This window comes from Suncus etruscus, chromosome 19, assembly GCF_024139225.1.
Source record: "Suncus etruscus isolate mSunEtr1 chromosome 19, mSunEtr1.pri.cur, whole genome shotgun sequence".
In the NCBI taxonomy this organism is placed as follows: domain Eukaryota; kingdom Metazoa; phylum Chordata; class Mammalia; order Eulipotyphla; family Soricidae; genus Suncus; species Suncus etruscus.
Genome location: NC_064866.1, coordinates 31,811,835 through 31,821,236, shown reverse-complemented (window position 1 = coordinate 31,821,236; position 9,402 = coordinate 31,811,835). Strand labels below are relative to the sequence as shown.

At 41.0% G+C, this 9,402-nt stretch overlaps 1 non-coding gene across 1 annotated transcript; it reads right to left on the bottom strand.

Moving 5' to 3' along the window:
* Positions 1 to 317: 317 nt before the first annotated feature.
* Positions 318 to 422, bottom strand: LOC125997719 (U6 spliceosomal RNA). Its single transcript, XR_007491751.1, has one exon. It is a non-coding gene; the product is annotated as a U6 spliceosomal RNA (small nuclear RNA).
* Between the last annotated feature and the right edge of the window lie 8,980 nt (positions 423 to 9,402).

Below are 9,402 nucleotides of genomic sequence, written 5' to 3'. Positions count from 1 at the left end.
AGGGGCCCAGAGAGAGAGATAGCACAGCAGCAGGGCATTAGCTTTGCACGTGGCCGACCAGGACGGACCTGGGTTTGATTTCCATCATCCCATATGGTCCCACTGTGCCTGCCAGGAGCGATTTCTGAGCATAGAGCCAGAAGTCAGAAGTAACCCCTGAGTGCAGCTGGGTGTGTTCCCCCCTGCAAAAAAAAAAAAAAAGAAAAGAAAAGAAAAGAAAAGAAAGCTGAACACTCAATACCTGTAGACAAAATCTCTTTCTTTCAAATACTTTGCATAGCATTTGTGGATGGCTTTTTACATTTTCTTTCTTTTTTTTTAATATGGAATGCTTCACGAATTTGCATGTCTTCCTTGCGCAGGGGCCATGCTAATCTTCTCTGTTCGTTCCAATTTTATATATGTGTTGCCCAAGCGAGCACGGCTTTTTACATTTTCAAATGCAGTAGAGCAGCCAAAAACATCACCTTCTGTTTCCTCAAACACTCTGTTTTCTTGCTCATTCCAATACTGTTCATTTGCTTTTCCTTCTCCTTAAATCTGTTCTCCATCTTGTCCTCCCCACCCCTCTTCTTCATTACTGTCACATTTGAATCATATCCAGGTGCCCTGTTCAGAGCTGACTTTCAGATCCTTAGCTTTAACCAAAGAAAGATTTAATGTAATCTTTGAACATGAGGACACAACATCCTTAGACTTCTAAACCTCCAAGAGATTGAAAAGTGACATGTTTACAAATTTACCAACAAGCAAATCTATAAAATCAAGTAGAATGTGAATGAACAGCAAGACCATAATAATGGGACAGATGGTGCCGCTGTGGGAGAAATTGACCCTGTGCTGCTCACTGTGCATTTGTGGTCCTGTGGCTCTAAGACAGATGTTCAGGGACTCTGGACTGCTTGTTCTCCTTTTAATTGGCATGCGCACTCACATGCACCTACGTGAGCATACATGTGCAAATACACACACTCTCTCTCTTAGTAGTTACCACTTGGTAACTGGTTTGGGTTTCATGGACCTGTGCTTTCAGTAGAGTTTTTCGGCATGCTCCAGGCTGTTCCGAGACAATAGCTAGAGTCAAAGCAAAGAATAGTTCTTCCCAACTGCCTCTTTTGCCTCTTTGTCCAGTAGAAAAGATGCTAGGTACTCGTGCATTATTAGCAAGACTAAGATATGTTTATACCATATTAGCAATTCATAGCACAAACGCCCACAGACAACTGGCAGAAAATAAATTGGTGGTATGTATTCTCAACAGATTAGAACTGGACTTAAAAAAAAAAAGGTAGAGATAAACCTGTATCATTTGGGACAGCATGTATGGAAAGTGATGTGATTTTATTTACTAAAGAAATTAAAGGTAATTTCTAGATGGTTTCACTCAAGTATAGAGTATGAGCTACTAAAAACAAACAAAAGACCCTCCCTTGTGCGGCTTGGAGGAAACTTGGTTCCCTGTGCGGCTTGGGTGAGAGTTTTGCTCCCTTGTGCGGCTCGGGGGAGACAGGGTTTTCTGTGCGGCTTGGGTGAGATTTTGCTCCCTTGTGCGGCCTGGGGGAGACTTTGTTTTCTTGTCGTCAGGACCGACTCCCCCCCCCCAGTGAGTCCCTTCCCCCGGGTGGGCGCCTGGAAAGGCAAGTTGAGCAACCGGAATAGTCGGGGGAGATAGGGCCAGCTATCTGCACTCTCAGGTGACCTAGAGCAATCCACCCCCTTGGGCCCTGGAGCGGATCAGGGACTCCCCAAGGGTGAGGGCAGAGCCTGAAAGGGTAGACTGAGGGAACTCCTTCAAGGGAGGTTTGGAGGGGGCGGAAATCCATTGACTCCCAGAGAAAGGTGGGGGGATTGAGAGCTAGGCTCAACAGCGCCAGTAACCATTGTGGCCAGGAGTGGAACTGCACCGCTGACAGAAATAAGGAGCAGAAAAGGGAAAAGACCCACAGCAGGAAGGCTGAACTCTAGGAAGCAAAGGGGAGGAGAAAGGGCTAGGCTCAACAAACTCACCCAACAGGCCCTCTAGAAACACCTTCAGGAAGGGGTCAAAGCAGGCCAAAATTAGAAGCCACAGCACTCCAAAATACACCATTAAATACAAAGAACAATGCGTAAAGCAAGGAAATCGCTAATAACTGGAGACACCATGACAAACCCTATCAAATTTCCAAGTCCATCAAAACGCACAGATCCACGGGAAGAAGACCTAAAAGCTGTCATGAGGAAGGAAATGCAAGAATTAATAAAAGAATTGAAAGAAACCCTAGCAACCAAGTATAAGAAATCCATGGACGAACGAATCAGCCAAATTAAAGAAGAAATGTCAAAGAACATGAGAGATTCCATACAAAAAGAAGTGAAGGACTTAAAAGACAAAGTAGCAAGTCTTATGAGCAGAAACACAGAGTTGGAGAAGCACATCGAAGAACTCGAAGGAAAACTACAATCAAAAAATGATCAAGAAACCAACAAAGAAATAAAAGGCAAAGCACTGGAAGGAAAAATCCAATATCTAATGAACAAAGACAAAAGAAACAATCTAAGAATTGTGGGTATACCAGAAGGGGAGGAAATAGGGAAGGGGGAAGAACAGGTAGTCAGGGAGATAATAACAGAGAACTTCCCCACACTCTGGAAAGACACTTCAGGACAAATCCAGGAAGTCAAGAGAGTCCCTAATAAAATAGACCCTAATAAACCCACACCAAGACACATAATAATCCAAATGGCAAAAAACAAAGAGAAAGAGGAACTCCTAAAGGCAATAAGGGAGAAAAAAAACCTCAAGTACAAAGGAAAGGACATAAGAATCAAACCGGATCTTCCATTTGAAATAATTCAAGCAAGAAGACAGTGGAATGACATATTTACACGACTGAATGAAAGAAACTTCCAACCCAGGGTCCAATACCCAGCAAAACTATCATTCGTATGGGAGGGCAGACTAAAAACATTCTCAAACATGAACGAACTTGAACTATTTGTGCAAACTAAGCCGATCCTAAGCGACTTACTCAGAGATGAATTACACAATCCAAACCCCCGATTGTAACAACAACCACTGCACACAATACAACTGCACAACAGTCCTCTCTATCAATAATTTCCCTAAATGTGAACGGACTAAACTCTCCATTTAAAAGACACATAGTAGAGAACTGGGTTAGGAAAAATAAACCGGACTTCTGCTGTCTGCAAGAAACACACCTACAGCTACAGGATAAGCACAGGCTTAGAATAAAAGGATGGAAAGTAATTATTCAGGCCAATGGAAAATAAAAAAGAGCAGGGACAGCCATTCTTATATCAGACCAAATTGTATTCAACCTCAAGAAAGTGATCAGAGACAAAGAGGGACACTACTTACTGATCAGGGGAACATTAGATCAAGAAACACTAACCCTGATCAATATCTATGCACCTAATGTAGAGTCAGCAAAATATGTGAGGCAACTACTGGCAAACCTGGAGAAACACATGAAGGGAAATGTGATAATAGTAGGGGACCTCAATACTCCACTATCACCACTGGACAGATCCACCAAACAGAAAAATAACAAAGAAATAAGAGCTCTAAATGAAAAATTAGAAGATTTAGGGCTAATAGATTTATATAGAGCCCTCCATCCCCAGAAAGCAGAATACACATTCTTCTCAAACCCACATGGAACCTTCTCCAGAATAGACCATGTATTAGGATACAAAGCCAACCTATATAAGACCACAAAGGTAAGGATTATAAGAAGTACCCGTTCAGATCACTATGCAACAGAGGTTAAAATTGATGTCAAGAAGAAGCAATGGAGGAAAACTAGTACCTGGAGATTAAACAACATCCTGCTCAACAACAGCTGGATCAAAGAACAACTCAAGGAAGAAATAAAAAGATTCCTTGAGACAAATGACAATGAAGAGACAACATGTCAAAATTTATGGGACACAGCAAAAGCAGTAATTAGGGGGAAACTCATAGCAATAGAGGCCTATGTCAAGAAACAGGAAAATAACAAAACCAACAGTTTAAAAGATCACCTCAAAGAACTGTAACAACAGCAACAGAGAAATCCAACCACAACCAGAAGGCAAGAAATAATAAAAACCAGAGCAGAAATAAACAACATCGAAACCAAGAAAACAATACAAAAAATCAATGAGACCAGGAGTTGGTTTTTCGAAAAAATAAACAAGATAGACAAACCATTGGCAAAACTCACCAAAAAAAGAGGGAAAACACCCAAATCAACAGGATCACAAATGAAAGGGGAGAGATTACAACAGAACCCCAAGAAATACAACATATCATGAGATCATACTATGAACAACTATACTCAACTAGGCTAGAGAACCCAGTAGAAATCGACAGATTCTTAGACAAACACCCTCTTCCAAGACTGGAAAAGGAAGATCTAGAAAGCCTAAACAGACCAATCACCTCAGAGGAAATTGAAGACGTAATTAAAAAACTCCCTAAGAACAAAAGCCCAGGCCCAGATGGATTTACAAGTGAATTCTATCAAACATTTCAAGAAGACTTACTACCACTTTTCCATAGGCTTTTCCAAACCATAGAAAAAACAGGAATCCTCCCCAACTCTTTTTATGAGGCTAATATCACACTCATTCCCAAAGAAGGCAAAGACACCACCAAAAAAGAAAACTACAGACCAATCTCACTAATGAACATAGATGCAAAGATACTTAACAAAATCTTAGCAAACCGAATTCAGCACTTCATCAAAAAGATCATACATCACGACCAAGTGGGATTCATACCAGGCATGCAAGGTTGGTTCAACATACGCAAATCAATCAACATTATACACCACATCAACAACATGAAAGACAAAAACCACATGATCATATCAATCGATGCAGAGAAGGCATTTGACAAAATCCAACATCCTTTCATGTTAAAGACACTCAGAAAAATAGGGTTAGAAGGAACTTTCCTCAAGATAGTTACAGCTATATATGAAAAGCCAACAGCCAACATTATACTTAATGGCGAGAAACTAGAAGCATTCCCACTAAGGTCAGGAACTAGACAAGGCTGTCCACTCTCTCCACTCTTATTCAATATAACCTTAGAAGTCCTAGCAATAGCAATCCGACAAGAGAAGGGAATCAAAGGAATTCAAATAGGGAAAGAGGAACACAAGCTATCTCTATTTGCCGACGATATGATGATATACATTAAAAACCCTAAAGAGTCCACAGTAAAACTCCTAGAAACAATCAGCCAATACAGCAAAGTGGCTGGATACAAAGTCAATACACAAAAGACAGTAGCGTTTCTATATACAAAAAATGAAGTTGAGGAGAGAGAGATTAAAAATACAATTCCATTTAAGATAGTATCAAAAAATATCAGGTATCTAGGAATCAACCTTACAAGAGAAGTGAAAGACCTATACCAGGAAAACTTCAAAACACTCCAGAAAGAAATTGAAGACGATCTAAAGAAATGGAAGAACATCCCATGCTCATGGATAGGTAGAATTAACATAATCAAAATGACTATCCTACCCAAACTCCTATATAGATTTAATGCAATCCCTATCCAAATCCAGACACAATTCTTTAAAGAATTAGAACAATCATTAACAAAATTCATCTGGAACCACAAAAGACCCAGGATAGCCAAACACATACTGAAAAACAAGAAGCTGGGTGGAATCTCCTTACCTAACTTGAAACTATACTATAAAGCCATAGTAATCAAAACAGCATGGTACTGGAACAGAGTCAGGACTTCAGACCAGTGGGTCAGGACAGAATTCCCAGACATAAACCCCCAGATATACAGCCAACTAATATTTGATAAAAGAGGCAAGAATCTGAAATGGAACAAAGAAAGCCTATTCAACAAATGGTGTTGGCACAACTGGAAAACCACATGTATGAAAGTGAAAATCAACCCATACCTCACTCCTTATACAAAAGTCAACTCAAAATGGATCAAAGACCTTGAAATCAGACCCGAATCTATAAAGTTTATTGAGAATAAAATAGGGAGAACACTCGAAGACCTATATATCAAAAAGGTCTTTGAGAATGGAGCACCAATGGCAAGAACCTTAGCAGCAAACATAAACAAATGGGACTACATCAAACTAAAAAGCTTCTGCATGGCGAAAGAAACCTTACTTAATGCAAGAAGACAGTTAACAGAATGGGAAAAAATCTTTTCACTAGACATATCAGATAAAGGGCTGATATCTGGAACTTACAAAGCACTCAGAAAACTGAGCCCCTCAAAACCAAACAAAGTCATAAAAAAATGGGGAGAAGAAATGAATAGACACTTCTCTGAGGATGACAGAAGGATGGCTAACAAACACATGAAAACATGCTCACCTTCACTCATCATCAGAGAGATCCAAATCAAGACAACAATGAGATACCACCTTACACCAGTGAGGATGGCTCACATCAAAAATACTGAGAACAATCTTTGTTGGCGTGGATGCGGTATGAAAGGAACTCTCATCCACTGCTGGTGGGAATGCCCCCTAGTCCAACATCTATGGAGAACAGTCTGGAGAGTACTAAAAGAACTCAGAATTGAGCTCCCTTTTGACCCAGCAATTGCACTCCTAGGTATATACCCCCAAGTTGGAAGAACATTCATTCCAAAATACGTGTGCACCCCACTATTTATCGCAGCACTCAGTATAATAGCCAAATCTTGGAACCAACCGCGATGTCCAACAACAGATGAATGGATCATTAAGATGTGGTATCTATACACAATGGAATATTACATGGCAGTCAGAAATGATACAATCACAGATTTTGCAGCAACGTGGATGGACTTAGATCATGTTATGTTAAACGAAGTAAGTCAGAAGACAAAAGATAAACACAGAATGGTAGCACTATTCTGAAGCACATAGAACATACATCTCAATCACAACTAATACTTAACAATCAAATAACAGGGTCTAACAGGGTAGAAACTCCAACCACTGTAATAGTCAACATATACCTCGGAACAGTGCCCAAAACACATGAAAAAGGAACAACACAAACTCGCGACTACACATTATACCACAAAGAAAACAGCAACACCAGAACAGCAGCATAGAGAGAACAGGTACGTAATTAACCTTCTACAATAATGGCCCATAATAATCATGTAGAGATTGTATACAGGAACACAGGTAAAGAATACCAAGGCAAACCACTGGCTCCAATGGAAACATCCCATAAAACTACGTATTAATGCCTCTATCTTACTATATTTAAAATAACCTCTCAGCTTTTCTGTCCACAGGCGTTCTTGGATACAAAGGGCGGACAAGCTAAGATGGCAACTCGGGATACCACACGAGATACCATACCCTGTTTGCACTACGAGTTGGCCCTGAGAAAACTCTTTAACATACACTTTATCCCTAGGTTTACCTTCTTTTAGGGTTTCAAGCACGTGACCAGTCAGACCACCGAAGCAGTAACAGCGACGTACAGACCCAAACTACATGCTCTATTCACTGAACACATTCAAGAAAACCAGCATTCCCTTGCTATTTTCTCCTCTCTTCTCACCACTTTCTTGGTTATTTTTTTCTTTTCTATTCTTTTCTTTACTTTCTATCCTTTCTCTTCTCCCTTTCTTTCTAATGTATTTTTCTCTTTTCTCCCTCCCTACCCCTTCCATACACCTTACCCTTTCCCCCCTCTGGAACTATCCCTCCACCCCTCAATCCCATCCAGACCTCCCTCTATATTAAAGCACTTCACCCTCAGTCCTTAATCTATTAGGCAACAAGATCGACCTCCTACCCCAACGAACCAGTACCCAGCACCCAAGAGAAGGGACACCCAGTCAAACCCACACCTCGTCCCGGGCAAGAAAAGACAGCCAACTCCCCTGCGGACTCATGCTGCGAGGCCCTCCCTACCAACTCCCCCTAACATGGACTGTTTCTTGAAACCGGACCTAGGTCCAAAAGTATCCCCAATGCAAGAACTCTTCCAAGACCTCCCTGCCGCAAATTTTTACCAACCTGAAGAAGGTCAGGGGGTGTGATAGGAAGATGCCTGGGAACCCACACATCACAAGAAAAACCCAAAAGACAATGGGAAAAACTGTACTTCCAACATAGGCATAAGACCTGTAATACACCACTTCGTTATCTGCTCTCCCCCAAATGTAAGGTAGTCTTTTGCACCACTTTGGTCCTTTAAAAACTTCGCTAACTCATTTTCGTTCTTTTTTTTTTTTCCTCTTAAATTTATTTATTTATTTTTTTAAATGTTGGTCCTATATATACATTTGTGAGCACATACGTTTTATTTTATTTTATTTTATTATTATTATTATTATTATTATATTTTTTTTATCATTTTTGGGTATGTGACCTGTGTCTGTTATCCCCTCTGTCCACCCCCAACCACACCGACAATACAATGTGGCTCCACCTCCCCCTGCAAAGACACACTAAATAAAGGGGAAACCTTACATATAAAAAAAAAAAAGAGCTCTTATCTACTAGAGATGGGAACTCATAGTTGTTTACAATACAGGGGTATCTCCTACCTTGAAAATATGTCATGTGGAATCACTTAGACCTCAGATGATTAGATGCCATTCATCCAGCCTTGAACCCTGGATCCCAGACATAGAATCGGCACAGCTCTTCACAACAGCTACAGGAAACAAACTCCATCCGGAACAGCCTTAATACTGCGGGGTCAACAACAAGGACCAGCTCTAACATGATATCCTGACAAAGAGGAAAATGTGAACAACTTGACCTTAGAGCAGATTAGCCTACCTTACCAGCTAACGACAAGACAAAACCAGAAGACTCAGCACCCTTTGGTAGGTCCAAAAGCCAAGATCGTGACTTACAGATGACTGGCTACTAGAACCACGACCAGACAGTATACATCTTGGGACCAATAAAAAAGCCCTAGTTTAGGGTTTGAACTATGACTTGCACAATAAGCATGACCCCCAGTCCCAAAGGTCTGACAGAGACAACTGCAACAGAATGGGCCTTCTGGAAGCACAAAGAAAGACGCTAACCTAGGTGCCATCCTAGGTTCAGTGCAAAGACCAAGGTCACCAACCACAGAAGATGGACTAAAACGACACTGAGGTAACAGAACCTCTAGAACCACAAAGACTGACCTCACCATAAGTCCTACCTCAGGATCTGTGCAGATACTGAGACCTCTAAACACAGAGCTCTGAGTGTATCACCCTGGACAGAACAGAAGTCTTCCACACGCCAAAAAACACCACCAGGAGAATAAATGATCCTGAGCAAAGTCTGGAGCTGATCCCATGACAGTATACTCCAAGGACGGAGAAACCCCATATTTCTTAGGCCATGTGAATTCCTTTTCGAATGACCCCAATATTTACTGTGCCAGGGCAGGAGGGGAAAAAACAAA